This window comes from Prionailurus bengalensis, chromosome A3, assembly GCF_016509475.1.
Source record: "Prionailurus bengalensis isolate Pbe53 chromosome A3, Fcat_Pben_1.1_paternal_pri, whole genome shotgun sequence".
NCBI classification, from domain to species: Eukaryota; Metazoa; Chordata; class Mammalia; order Carnivora; family Felidae; genus Prionailurus; species Prionailurus bengalensis.
In genome coordinates this window covers 27,758,086-27,772,862 of record NC_057354.1, presented here as the reverse complement: position 1 = coordinate 27,772,862, position 14,777 = coordinate 27,758,086, and the positions used below count along the sequence as shown (strand labels likewise).

The window sequence follows — 14,777 nt, the reverse complement described above, 5'->3', positions numbered from 1 at the left end:
AAGCTGACAAACTGTGAAAGGAGGGCTTGGAGAGGGTGGGAAGGCCCATTCCTGGGCCAGGCAGCTGTTCTGAGGCAGCTCAGGGATAATAGCTGGTACGAAAATAACCCAGTCTCCTCACCCTTGTTCCAGCCCTCACACCTCTGCCCCACCAGAGGTGAGCCTAACACTTGAATTCCTCTCAGTAACACACGAGGTTTTAGCAGGGCCTGCGCAGAGGACAGTGATCATCAGACCCAGCCCTGTCCACTGGGGGCTCACAGTCTGATGGAGGAGGCAGGCTAGGGACCTGTCAGGCTGCAGAGTGACCGCACCTACGTCTGGGGACGTTCAAGGGAGGGATGATCCCCAGAAAAAAGGACCCCTGAATTAATTTGATTAGCCAGTGCAGGAGGTGACAGTAACAGAAGTAACCGCCAGTGCAAAGGGAGAGAGGCAACACAGATGAGCTGCAGGAATAGTTTGCAAGCTTTCGTGGGTAGAAGCATCAGAAATCTGAGAGTGGAGGCACAGAACAGGAGGCTAGAAATGGGAGCAGTGTCAAAAAAGGTGGGGAATTGGGGCTGACCAATTTATGCGGGAATTCGGATGTCAAGAGAACTTGGGCTATCTTTGGTGCACCAAAGGAGAGACCTGGAAGATTTTAATCCACGAGGACGCCGTGATCAGGCTTGCAAGATAGAAAGTGCCCTGTAGCTGCTTTGGGGGAAGTTGCCCAGGCGGGCGGGGAGGATGACGGGTGGCGGACTGAAGGGAGAGAATACACTTCATTCTAGATAGGTAGTTCTAAATAGGTCTCCTGCAGGAGGCAGGAATAAGGTCTCAGTCTCTACAGGGCTTGGATCGTCACTCGCTCCACTCCTGCATCACACCACCCCGAGGGTCCAACTTCCGTTCGTTTGTCGCGAACTCAAAGTTTGAGTAGACAAAATGTACTGCTGGAACCCTAACCCTAGACGAGGGGTCCGAGCAGCCGACTTCAACTCCCAAAATGCTTTGCTTTACAGCTCTGCAGGTCGCGCATGCTTCAGGAAAGGCCGGCTGGCTCGTCCACTGGGGCGACTCGTCAGCGGGGTGAAGTGCGGGAAACATAGGGACCGCCATCTTAGCTTGGGGCAAACCAATTGTACACGTACGGGAGTTTCGTCTTCTTTCTGTCGTCAGTTCCTACCAGGTGCTGAGACAAAACGCGCTTCATCGCTGCAAATCTCGTTAGTATGCTTTCTGGCGACAAATTCTCCCATTTCGCGCCCCCAGTCCGGAACGGCACCTGCAGGGACCCCTTAGCACATCCCAGCATGGCCGCACTCTGCCGGAGTCTGCGTGGGGCGGAGTCGGAAGCGGTCCCGCCCCGCCTCCTGGTAGGAAGGGGGTTTCCGCTTCCGGCAGCGGCGGCTGCAGCCTCGCTCTGGTCCCTGCGGCTGGCGGCCGAGCCGTGTGTCTCCTCCTCCGCCGCCGCCATATTGTCTGTGTGAGGAGAGGGGAGAGCGGCCGCCGCCGCTGCCGCTTCCACCACAGGTACTGTGGGAGCCGCCAGGCGAGGTCGTTGGTGTGTGGAGGTGGGCCCGGGATAGGACAACGGGTCGCGGTCGGCCCTCGCGCTCCCAGCGGACTCCCAAACGGCCCATCGCCTTCCCCTGCCCCCCCCCCCCTTACACACACCAGCCGAGGCCCCTGCAGCCCATCGGGGAGGCCTGGGGCCACCCTTCAGGACCGCGAGCGAGGCTTGCGGGGCAGAGGCTGATGTGAGGGTGGGAACTGGCTTTCTGGAGTCCCGCTTACGGCGGGGGAGAGGGCTGGACCGGGGCGGGGACTAGGGGGCAACTTGGAGGAGGGGGTCGCCCGAGGGGGAAGGGAGCTGGAGGGGTGGGGCCACAGGGGGATGCTGGGGGAGGGTGCCTAGGGGAGTGGTGCTTGATGGGTAGGGTGGGGTGAACCCTCCCGGGAAGCGGAGCAGCTGGAGTGGGGGCCTTCCAAGGGTCCCTGTGGGCCGGGCCGGGCTTCCCACCTGCAGACTGGGGTGCCAAGAGGAGGGAACCCCGCGCGAGGTCGCTGGGAAGAAAGGGGGGAAGGGACCGCGAAGTGGGGCAGGATGGGTGGAGTTGGGAGTTCAGGGTTAGTTGGGAGCCTGGGTGGTAGAGAAGTATGTAGAATGGAAGGTTGGCCAGCAGTACCCAGCCTAGTTGGTGACCTTTCGAAAGAGTAGGACTTCTATTTTGTTTTTTTTTTTTTTTGCCGCTGCTGTTGTTGTTGTTTGTTGTTTTGCAGCGTCGGAACGTTTCTAGTCTAAGCAGGTGATGGGTGGAGCTTCGGTAGTTTGTTTTTGGAAAGCGAAGTCAGGGTGGGAAGAAGTCGCTTCTTGACTCTTGGCTATTGTGGGGAGGGAAGAGTTCCGAAACGAAGGTGGTGCATTGACTTGGGAAGGACTCGGTTGCCTTGAAGCTGCTGAGGTCTGTGGGAAGGGGGCACGGGGAGAAGACGTGCCAAGAAAACGGGAAGGGGACGATTTCAGCAGGAGTTAGGAGGCTGCGTTACACCTAAGGAGTGGCGGTGTCGGCCAGGGCTAAGGAACCAGAGGGCCTGGGTTCTCAAATGTCAGTGCCTTTGCTACTTAGCTGTGCGCCCCGATCTCTGTAAGCCTTGGTTTTCCTATCTGTAAAGTGGGGGCCGTAGTATTTCCTAGGTCGTACGTTTACGGTGAGCGGTAAAAAAAAGGATACTTTGTGTCGAGTGCTTACCGCAGTACCTGGCAGGTAGTAAGCGCTTGATAGGTTAAAGGGACCAGCTGCTATATTTAGGGGTCCTCTGTTCTACGTAAAATGTGTGGTCAGGAACCAAACGGTGGGCGAGACTTCAGAATATTACCCTTGTGGAAATTGCTGCAGTGTTTTGTTTCGTTGTAAGTCGATTTGGCATAACTGGCTTGGTGGGCCCTTGAAAGACCAGGGCCAATAGCAGGTCTCCCTCGTGCCATTTAAAAAACCAAAAACCAAAAAACGTCAACTGCTGTTTGACCTGGGCACCCTCATCCTTCTGTGACTTTGAAATACTTGACTTTCATTTGCTATTGGGGGAGGGTGTACAACTTGAAGAAAGAAAAGATTTGAAGTTTGCTTGGGTTGATGTATCCACTGATTACAAAGTTAGGTTACCCTGGGGCAACTTTTTTTTTTTTTTTTTTAAACCCCGACATGCCCGGTTATGTCCTCCTGTATGGAATACAGTAGCGAAGAGAAGCACACGTTGAAGGGGAACGTTAGGTTAGTTTCCGTGTAATGGGTTTCTTGCCTTGCTGTTTGGGGATGAAACAAGTGGCAGCTTCTTTTCCACAGTGTATTTTTAGTTCTCCTGTTGCCTAGCCACTGTTACAGGCTGAGTCGTTGATTTTACTGTTGTCTCTGTCTCTGAACAGATACCCTAACTTCACATACTCCTTTGGAGAAAGGGGAAATTTTCTTCAGGAACTGAGTTGAAAGCCTTCCCTTAGGGTTTGGGTGTGGGGTAGACAGAATGATACCCTCCCCAACAAAGATGTCCATACTCGAATTCCCAGAATCTGTGAATGTGTTACATGGTAAAAGGGACTTTGCAGATCTCCTTAGAGTCAAGAATCTGAAAATAGGAAGATGATTCTGCATTTCATGGATGGACCCAATCTACTGACACGAGACCTTGAAAGCAGAGAACTTGACCCCACCTGGGAGTCAAGGGAGGGCAGAAGGGTGAACACAGAGATTGCGACCGTGAGAAGGACTCCGTTTGCTGTTGCTAGAGGGGGCCACAGGGAAAGCATGGGAAGGAATATGGTCGGCTCCAGTGGCAGAGACCAGCCCCAGCTGACAGCCGGCGCTAGGAAATGGAGACCTCAGTCCTACAACCACCAGAAACTGATTGTGACCAACAGCCAGAATGAGCTAGGAAGTGGATTCTTCCCCCAGAGTTTCCAGCAAGGAATATACCTTGATTCTGGCCTGGTGCCCTAAGCAGAAGACTTAGCCAGAGCCCGCGTAACTTCTGACCTACAGAAACTTCTGTGACCTGAGATAATAAATTTCTGTTGTTTGAAGCCACTCCTGTTTGTGGCAGTTTGTTACGGCGGCAGTAGAACCTTGTATCGACTTTTGGTACCCGGAGTGGGGTACTGTTACCTAAAAATGTGGAAGTGGATGAAGGCCAGAACATTTTTGAGGAGCATGGTAGAAAAGACCTACAACAGATGGTAGAAATATGGATGTTGACTCCTAGGGAGGGCTCAGGGGGAAATGAGGCAGGTATTAGAAACTGGAGGAAAGAGGATCCTTGTTACTTAGTGGCAAGTAAGTTTAGAATTGTATCCTGTGGTTATGTGGAAAAGAGAACTAGTAAGTCATAAACCTGGCTATCCAGTGGAGATTTCCAAGCAAAGTGTGGAAGGTGGAGCCTGATGTATTTGTGCCTGTGAGTCTGACTAACAACAGGGAACCCCTATGAAATTTACGTAAAGTCCATGAGGTCCTTGAGGATTTTATACTGACAGAAACGATGCCAGCTTGGATTGAAAGACATAGTATGAAAGTTAAAGAGGTCTGTTAAAACCCCCCAAAGTCTAGGCAGGAAACAGGCTGGTAAACTCAGGTGTGAGTGTGCTGCTTTTTGTTAAAATGTGGGTGACTCAGAAGCTGGAACCAAGAGCCCAGAGAGGTGGAGCTGAAAGCTACAGAGGATTTTTCCCTGCCTTTGAAATGGAATGGAGTTTGCCCAGATTTTGAAACCGCTTTGGACCAATGGATCTGTTTTCCATTTTCCTTTTTTGGACTGGGAATTCTATAACTGTTGCCCTATACCTGTCCCACCCTTGTGTATTGGAAGCAGGTAGCTTGGTTTTTGTTTTCAGAAATTGTGCCCCAGGAGTTCTTATTGTATTATACACAAAGCCTCATCCACACCTGATTTAGATGATGAGATTTGGGACTTTTTAATTGATGACCTTTAGGTGAGATTTTGGGATTTTGAGTTGATGCTATAATGGAATGAGACCTTAGGATGGGATGGATGTATTTTGCATTTGGGAAAGATATGAATCAATGGAGGTCAGAGGGTGGGGGCTGTGGTAGATGAAATGACACCCTGCCTTCCCTCTCCCCCCAAAAATGTCTGTACCCTAATCCTGGAATCTGAATATGTTAACATTATATGGCAAAAGGGACTTTGCAAATGTAATTATGGTTTAAGTGTCTTAAGATAGGAAGATTATCCTGGATTTTCTGAGTGGGGCCAATCTAACATGAAGGCAAAGAACTTTCTCCAGCTGGAGTCAGAGAGATGGGTCAGAAGTTAGAGATTTGAAACATGAGGGGAACTCAACCCACCATTACTGGAGGGGGCCTCATGGAAAGCATGTGGACAGCCCCTTGCTGACCGCTAGCAAGGAAATGGGGGCATCCATCATAACAACCACAAGAAACTGAACTCAGCCAGCAGTCTAAATGAGCTTGGAAGCAGATTCCTGTCCCTGCCCCAAGTGTCAGCAAGGAACAGAGCAAGGTGGACATCTTGAGGGGTTTTTTTTTTTTTTTTTTTTTTTTGGTCTTGGGAGACCCTAAGCAGAAGATCCAGCCAAGTGCACCTGATTTCTGGCCTATAGAAACTGTGAGATAATAAATTTGTGTTGTTTTATGTTTGTGGTCATTTGTACAGCAACAGTAGAAAACGAATAGAGGCCTTTTGCTGATTTTATTTAAAACTTTCGGGGGGATAGGGGTACCTGGGTGGCTCAGTTGGTTGAGCGTCTGACTTCCACGCAGGTCACGATCTCACGGTTGTGGTTCAAGCCCCACTTTGGGCTCTGTGCTGACATCTCAGAGCCTGGAGCCTGCTTCCAATTCTGTGTCTCCCTTTCTTTCTGCCCCTCCCCACTCATGCTCTGTTTCTCTCTCACAAATAAATAAACATTAAAAATAAAAATAAAAAAAGAAAATTTCAGGGGGATTGTTTTCTAAAGAACAGAAGTAGCAAAGATTATTCTGCAAAGTGATTTGGTTCTAGAAGACTTCACAGAGTAATTGTGTTGAGTAGAACCTATGCCTTTTCCTTAGTGTTTAAATATCCTGTTACTGCCCTTAAATACAATTGGAATTGGCTAGATGACTAGCATTGAAAAATGTGGATTCTGGGGCTCTAGGCCATTTTGGTAGGATTTCTATAAATTGATGACCTTTCCTTGCCTATAATAAATGTCTTGAATAAATGACATAATTTCTTCATTAATTTTTATTGGCTGAATAAAGCAATAAGTTTATATGACAGCCTTTTAAAGACTTACTTCTAACTTTTTAGAGGAGATGGAAATGGGTGATCTTTTTTTGTGAATTGATAACCACCTATACACAGTAGTCTGTTCTTTTTACCCTTCCCACCCCAACCCGAAGTTGTTGTAACGTCTTTTCTCCCTGTCTTTGTCATTTGAGGTTAAGAGTCACATTTGGGAATTATAATTGCAGTATGGAGTTCTAACTTTTAAGAAAGGCTGTCCTGCCGCAGTATCCTGCTGATTTGATTCATAAAATGTAGACTCTCAACTTTAGTGGGGACTTCAGAGGATGGAGGAAAGGAGACCACTTCTTTTCAATTTAGTTACCTGAATAGAAAGATGATTACAAAATTAGAACATTTCAGGGTATGAAGGCCTTTTTAAGATTATGTATTTGACTTTTGGGTTCAGAGTAAAGGAAATTGGGCCACATGAAGGTTAAGTAGCTCAACCTGGTATCAGCCCTGGAGCTGGCCTAGAATCCTGGTCCAGGCAGTGGAGATACATGGCTTTTGAACTGTATTCCTTGTGCACTCCCTGCCTTGCCCTTTTTCTAGGTTTTACCTTGGACAGATTCTCTCTGCCTCACCTTCCTTGTGGAGTCATTGTGAGAATTGAGATAGCGTAACACATTTAACAGTACCTACCATATGAAGTGCCCCAAGGATGTTAACTGTTGTAACATTTATGATAGTTGTTTTGGCAACTATATGACAACTTCTGCATAGTCCCATTAGTTTGTATAAATTTAGAAACAGAACTGGTGAAGTTTAGCACTGGATTAGGTATAAGGTCTTAGCACTTTAAGGGAATGATAATGTTTGTGATAGTTGATTTAAAATGAGAAACTGGTTGGGGTGCCTGGCTGGCTCAGCCGGTAGAGCATGCAACTCTTCATCTCAGGGTTGTGAGCTGGAGCTCCACATTGGGTGTAGCATACTTATAAATAAAATCTTAAAAAAAGAAATGAGAAACTGGATTTGATCCTTGGTCTGTTAAATTCATTGAGTGACCTGGGCCAAGTTTGTTTCCCAGGAGTATTAGTGTGTTTGTATACCTGAATTTTTTTGAACTCCTAAGATGGATAATTTCAAAAGTGGTATATCATTTAGCTATTTTTTAATAGAAATCTGGGCCAGCTAGCTTTTCAAACAAAGAAATTCCTTCAGGATTAAGGAAAAGGAATTGCTGTCATTGTAACAAAGGGTATAGGGTTATAGACATTTGGTATAGTATTGGGTTATAGACAATTGGTAGTTTTTCTTAAATATTTGATATGCTCTGGGATAGATTTCAACAGACCTAGTTGTTGACCAGATACCCTTCTTTTCCCACATAGGAATCAAGGATTGAGTCTTTTTAAAAGTTTAAGGTGAAAGCATTCACAGAACCCTGCTAGGAGCGGTATTTCATTGGTTTCTACAAATTCTGTGTCATTCAGCCTTAGACATGAGAAGCCTACTTAGCAACAGTTGCTATGGTGGGCAAGCTTTTTTTTTTACATTAGTGGTAATAGTGTTTTCTTGCATAGAAGATACCGGGTTATCTGAAGTGAAGGTTTTAGCATTAAATACCAAGATACATTTAGAATAATCTTTTATAATTTATATGTGTCACATCTTAATTGCCCTTGTATTGGCTACTTTTTTCTTTTCCTTTTATACTTTCTGATCTTTTGGATTATTCTGACAGGTTTTTACCAGCTGAAACATTTTAATCTGCTTGGAAAAGTGAACACTTGGAATTTTTCTGAAGTTATGACTAATGTACTAATGGGCATTTCTCAATTTAGCTATCTCATTAATGTGCTATAAATTTTAAGAAAGCAACCCTGTGAAAAATGAGTGGGTAAATTATTTTCCTAAAAAATTGAATCATGTCCTATCAGAAAATACAAAATAGCCATTTTAGGTTATTGAATTTATAACCAGTGAAAAGGTGTTACTTGTTCAGCAGATCCTGAATGCCTGCTACATGTCTGGTAGGTGCTATCATAAGGATTTCTAAAATTAAAAAAAAAAAAACTTGAGTATTTTATTTATTTTTGAGAGAGAGACAGAGTGTGAGCAAGGGAGGGGCAGAGAGAGAGGGAGACACAATCCCAAGTAGGCTCCAGGCTTCAAGCTGTCAGCACAGAGCCCCATGTAGGGCTTGAACCCACAAACAGTGAGATCATGACCTGAGCCAAAGTCAGATGCTTAACCGACTGAGCCACCCACGTGCCCCTAAGAATTTCTAGATTGTCCCTGTTCCCAAGCTTACAGTTGAATGACATTTTGTAATCCTATATCATTCCACAATGTAGTACCTTTCTGAAATGTTTTCTTGTGAAAACTCCTACTGGCTTTGTGTCTTAGGTATAGACACAGAAATCTGGGTGGGGGAGGGATTGAGAATTTCTCATTCTTAATGGAATTCTTTAACCGAGACTGCGGGAAGGGGTGGGGGGGGGGGGCGCAACAGGATAGCTGGAAAGAACTCCATCTTTGGAGTGAGATGACCATATTTGGAGGTTACTTAACCTCTCAAACCTGGATTTTGCTATCCAATTAGGGTAGCAGCTACCTTGAGCCATTTATTAACCTTCAGTTTTTTCATCTTTAAATGGGGGTTAGTAGTACTTACCTCAGATGTTCTTGTGAGGATTAATAACTAAAGTACCAGCTAATGTTTTCTCTGAGTTACTGTGAGGATGAAGAGTTATTTTATAAAATACTGGATGCCTGACTAATGTGAGTTCTTTCTCTTTGCTGTCAGTGAAGACCATGTGTTCATTGCAGTGCTACTGCTCTTTATTTTCATTTTCTGCTGCCAGGAGTTCTTATTTTTTAATGAGGCCTTTTGACCCGTACTTCCTGTTTCTGGTGTGTCCTGCTGGGTGAGTGAGGTACTGAATTGCTATTTAGGGGTGGGTCGGGTATGTAAGTTACACCCAGTGTAGATTGCCTCGGTTGCTCGGGTACAGCATACACTGCCAGAGTGGTTATCTAGTCTTGGTGAATCTAGGGTTCTCTTCTAGGTAGAGATGTGAATCTGCCTAGCTCATACTCAGGGAAAGTTCAAGGTTTGCTCACCTGTAGCCTTGTGGACCTGGATCAGAGGTCTTATTCCCCAGTGGTTTGATCACAGTTTACTTGTACTTGCGTATTATGTGTTAGGAATATGTTTGGAGGAGAACTTTTTCCTGTGTTAACATTTTCTCTATGTCCTATTCTCTCAGGTATGATCTTAACTTTCTTGTTTGCTCTGAATTTTGCGATCAGACACTTGGTAGGCAAAGCAGGAACCTATCTTTATCAGTACTTTAAAGTACATAAATCATTCTACGTATTTATGACTATATAGACTGAATATATATATAGCCATCTGCTTTGGAGTTGGTCTTATATCTTCGAGCCGGAGAGAGGGAGAGAAAGAACCTTAAGATCTTAAGCAGGCTCCACACCCAGTGGAGAGCCTGACCCGAGGTTCCATCTCACGACCTGAGCCAAAATCAAGAATTGGACACCTGACCGAGCCACCCAGGTGCCTCTTCCATCTTTTAAAACCCGATTTTTATACCATTGTCTCCTGGTGACCATCCCATTCAGATAAGAGACTAATGAAGGCTCCTGATTGTTAAAACTCACATCCTCCACCCTTCACCTTGCCTCCAAATTTAAAGCAACCCATTTCGTTGTAGTATGTATCATAGGCTGTTATTAAATCAGTGTGCAGAATTAGGGAAGTAGTGTTTAATTAGTGAAAATAACCTATTTACGCTTTGAATCCTAAACAGAGTAGGATTAAAATCTGGCCTCCTTCACCTAGTAATCCTTTGATCTTTGGCAGGTCATATAACCTCTGAACCTGTTTCTTTTTTCTTTCTTTCTTCTTCTTCTTCTTCTTCTTCTTCTTCTTCTTCTTCTTCTTCTTCTTCTTTTTAATGTTTAATTATTTTTGAGAGAGCACAAGCAGGGAGGGGCGGGGGAGGGGGGCAGAGGATATGAAGCAGGCTCCGTGCTGACAGCAGAGAGCCCGATGTGGGGCTCAAACTCATGAACTGTGAGTTGGTGACCTGAGCCGAAGTCAGATGTTTAACTGACTGAGCCACCCAGGCGCCCCTGAACCTGTTTATTTCTAAAATGGGAGTTAACATTTCCTCCCATGCTTGGTTTATAAGAGGCATTCAAATGGAAAGCAGTAGTTATTATTACATACATAAATGCTGGATTATACTTTACTCTAGATCACAAATGAAGTTTTCTGTCTTTGGGTTCCAGAGGGTTGTGGCCAGTGGAACAAAGTTTCAGATTGTGACTTTATTTTGATTGTGTTGCCTGGTAAAATGATATACAGATGAAGACTTCTTTGCCCATCATTTATTCTGTATTATTGGAGACAGTACTGGACTTCAAATTTATGTCAGATGTTTGAGGTAGAGCTGCCTTAATTCAAGTAAGTCAAACTGCTTGGGTTTTCTTATGATACTTCCCTTCATTGGAAGACCTCCCACTGTTGCTATGTTATTTATGTAACATTGACACTTTGATTCTTTTTCTGGCTTAAAGGTAGAGAAATGAAATTCACACAGAGCCCAAATGCTAATGTTTTTTGTTATTTCATACTTGCTGGTTTGCTTTATGGGAAAGCTTGAGTGTGTTGCCTTTTAAAACAGAAATGTTGTAAATTTTGTAGATGGGAATAAAGACAGGAGGCCCCATACTGTGTTAGGATTGTAATGTCTTAAATATCCTGCAGGTTTATGTAAGCAATAACTATGTGAGTTATCGAGTATTATTGTGAATATTTATATTTCAAATTTGGATCCTTAACAGGGCCAGAAGAAACTTAGGCTGTTGACTTTGAATGGGTAGTTCTTGCTTATTCGGTGTGTACTTGGAGTCTTAGGATTTGAGGGTCAGAGTGGGTTAAGGGAACTGTCAAGGAGCTAATTGTTAACCTTGTCTATATTTCCCCCAATTTAAGAAACAAAACACCACTACTTACATGGCATTAGCTTGATAGATGAGAGAGAATATTGTCCATGACCTTGAGATAAGAAAGTAGAATCATTATAAAGTGGAGCTGGAAAGGTAACTTCATTTAATCTTACATTCATGTTTACCATTAACCTGTTTGTTTATTTATTTTGGCTTATTCTTCCAAGTTAGGGTTATGAAGCTTATGTTATGTTATTTTATTTTATTTTATTAATCTCTGCACCCAGAATGGGGCTCAAACTCACGACTCTGAGTTCAAGAGTTGCACGCTCTTCTGACTGATCCAGCCAGGTGACTCAGATTAGGAGGTTTAGTTTGTGTTTGTTTTTGGTTTTTGTGCCAATGACCTACATACAAGTAGGTGGTCTTTCAGAAGAAGTCATTGTTCATTAATGGTTATATCTGGATTAAGAGGTTGGAAAAGATGATTATATGTATATCCCTTGAAACAAGGGGAGTTATGAAATAGTTTTTTCAACTTACTGCATGGATTCTGACAGTTTCAGCTTGTGATCTCTATGTTATTTAAACTTGGATTTTTCAGCCAATGTGCTATATTAGCCTGTATTAGCGTGAGTTAACAGATGCGCTGAGGTACTGGTCCCCTCAGCCCTCTGGCCATTTGTGCAGGCTACATACAGGGCATCCAAGCCAATGTCTTTAGGTCCAAAAGTCTTGATCACTCATCCCAGTGTGCCATACAAATACTACTTTCTCTTGGTGTTTTGAATTTTAAAAAGGCAATAAGCACTGATTTAGAAGTTTGGTAATTGAGGTTTTTAACAGTTTTAAGATGCAAAAGGCCGCCAATCTTAAGATAATCTTGGCTTTAAATTTAGAAAAGACTATTTTAAAGTATCTCTCAGATCTAAAGTAATTCTCTTTCCACATACAATTGAAGAGATACACTTTTAAAAGTTAGGGGTGCCTGGGTGGCTCCGTCTGTTAAGCATTTGACTACTGGTTTTGGCTCAGATCATGAGCTCATGGTACGTGTGTCCCATGCGTTCTGGCCCCACCTTGGGCTCTGCACTGATAGCCTGCTTGGGATTCTCTCCCTCTCCTGCTGGCATACTTTCTCTCTCTCTCTCTCTCTCTCTCTCTCTCTCTTTCTCTCTTTCTCTGAATGAATGAACAAATGAACAACCATAAACGACTCAAATTTAGACATTTGAAAGAAATTCAGGTTCTGGGGCACCTGAGTTAAGCTTCCGACTGACTTCAGCTCAGGTCATGATCTCACGATTCGTGGGTTCAAGCCCCACATTGGACTCTGTGCTTACAGCTCAGACCCTGGAGCCTACTTGGAATTCTGTGTCTCCCTCTCTGCCCCTCCCCTGATTACACTCTGTCTCTCAAAAATAAATAAACATTAAGAATTAAAAAAAAAAAAATTTCAGGTTCTTTTTTATACAGTGAAACAAAACTAAAGTGTCCTTGCTTAGAACTGTTGTCCTCACCTGACTCTGAATACCACCTTATCTTTTCTGAAACTGACAGTTTGTTAATCATTCATCAAGCATAGGTCTCCTGCTAGAACATAAATTGGAGCCTAGGATACATTGTCTTCCTCTCTCCCTTCAGGAAAGAGTGGGATAATATATTGTACTTAGTTTGAGAAATTTAATGGTTTAATACTTATGAAAATTATCAAGTTAACCTTTTTAAATGTATATTTTACAATGTTTAAAGGGGACATTACCTTTTGTCTCTGATTTTTTTTTTTTAAGTTTCATTTATTTATTTGAGAGACAGTGAGTAGGGGAGGGGCAGAGCAAGAGGGAGAGAGAGGATCCCAAGCTGATAGCACAGAGCCCTACATGGAGCTTGATGTCATGAACCATGAGACCATGACCTGAGCCGAAATCAGGAGTTAGGATGCTCAACCCACTGAGCCACCCAGGGCCCCTAACTCAGAAATTATTAATTCTCCTGGGGTTTACAGATTCCTCTGGGCCTGTAATAGAAACTACAGACCTTTTCTTCACAAAAATATACCTGCACATGCTATTTTGTATATACTTTTAGGAGTTTCATTTACCTCTGATCTCATTGATGGACTCCATTTTCAATGCCATAATTTATGTAGCCCAAATAAGTTTCGCCTTTTCATTCATTATTTTTAGTACTGTAACCAATTTACCTGATTTATCATTTGTCACACTATTAGTCTTTCAACAAATATTTCTAGACCATATGTCAGCTTTAGTGTTAGATTCCTGAGGATACAGAAGCACTATTCTCTGCCCTTGGAGTTTTGTTTAGCTAAAAAGATGTGTACGATGACCATGCTAGATGGAAGGGGTAAGCAAAGAGTGCTGTTGAAGTGCAGAGGAAGGGCGTCGGCCATTAGAATTTTTCTGTAAATCCATGTTTGGTTCTGCATTTCTTTTTTTCTTTTTTTTAATGTTTATTTTTGAGGTGGGGGGCAGAGAGGAGGGAGATGCAGAATTAGAAGCAGGCTCCAGGCTCTGAGCTGCCAGCACAGAGCCCAACATGGGGTTAGATCATGACCTGAACAGAAGGTGGGTGCTTAACCAACTGAGCCACCCAGGCACCCTGGTTCTGCATTTCTTAATTGGCAAAAAGCGTCTCGTGAATTGGAATTCTAAATGGTCTGAAATTGAGAACGTAAATGTGCTTGCCATTGCATGTAATAATGCTGAACATTTTCTTTGTCTGTATCCACCCCCCAGTTACCTTTGTAAAATACGTAGTATTGATTAATTTTCTAATCTTATACATGTATTTAGTATAGAGCAGGGATTGCTAACTCAAATACCTACAGGAATCAGACCAGTAAGATAAATGAATAGAGCTGTCCAGGTTTACCTGTGGCATCTCCAGTGGTTGGGTTTAGATCCCATTGTTGGATAACGTAGCTGAGGCAAGTGATTTTTTTTTTTTTTAATTTTAAAAAATTTTTTAAATTAAAAAAATTTTTAATTTTATTTATTTATTTTTATTTTTTATTTTTTTTTGAGAGAGAGAGACAGAAACTGAAGCAGGCTCCAGGCTCTGAGTTGTCAGCACAGAGCCTGACGCGGGACTTGAACCCACTAACCGTGAGATCACGACCTAAGCCGAAGTCAGCCGCTTAACCGTCTGAGCCACCCAAGCGTCCCTAGCCAAGTGATTTTATCAGCGCGGGAATACAGGATTATTGTTATCAGACAGATCTACCTACCTTTTCATCTTCCTTCTTTTGAGAAATTGAAGGTTAATTTGTGTGTGTGTGTGTGTGTGTGTGTGTGTGTGTGTGTTGGCAGCTAAGTCACACTTAATTATTTATAATGAAAAATTTTAACACATAATTAAACTAGATAGCTAATTGCTTTTTTAAAACACTGTGTGAAAAACTTGTACATGAATGTTCATAGCAGCATTGTTCATAGTGGCCAAAAAGAGGAAACAACCCAAATGTCTATTAGCTGATAAATGGATAAACAAAATGTAGTGCTTCCATACGGTGGATTTAGCCATAAAAAGTAATAAATTACTGTGAC

General features: G+C 43.5%; 1 protein-coding gene across 1 annotated transcript in view; it reads left to right on the top strand.

Annotated features, from left to right (window-relative positions):
• Positions 1-1,363: 1,363 nt before the first annotated feature.
• Positions 1,364-14,777, top strand: part of CSNK2A1 (casein kinase 2 alpha 1) — a 53,929-nt gene continuing 40,515 nt past the window's right edge. Inside the window, exon 1 of the mRNA XM_043602688.1 lies at positions 1,364-1,518. The gene's annotated coding sequence lies outside the window, so the exon portion shown is untranslated. The remainder of the gene's footprint in view (positions 1,519-14,777) is intronic.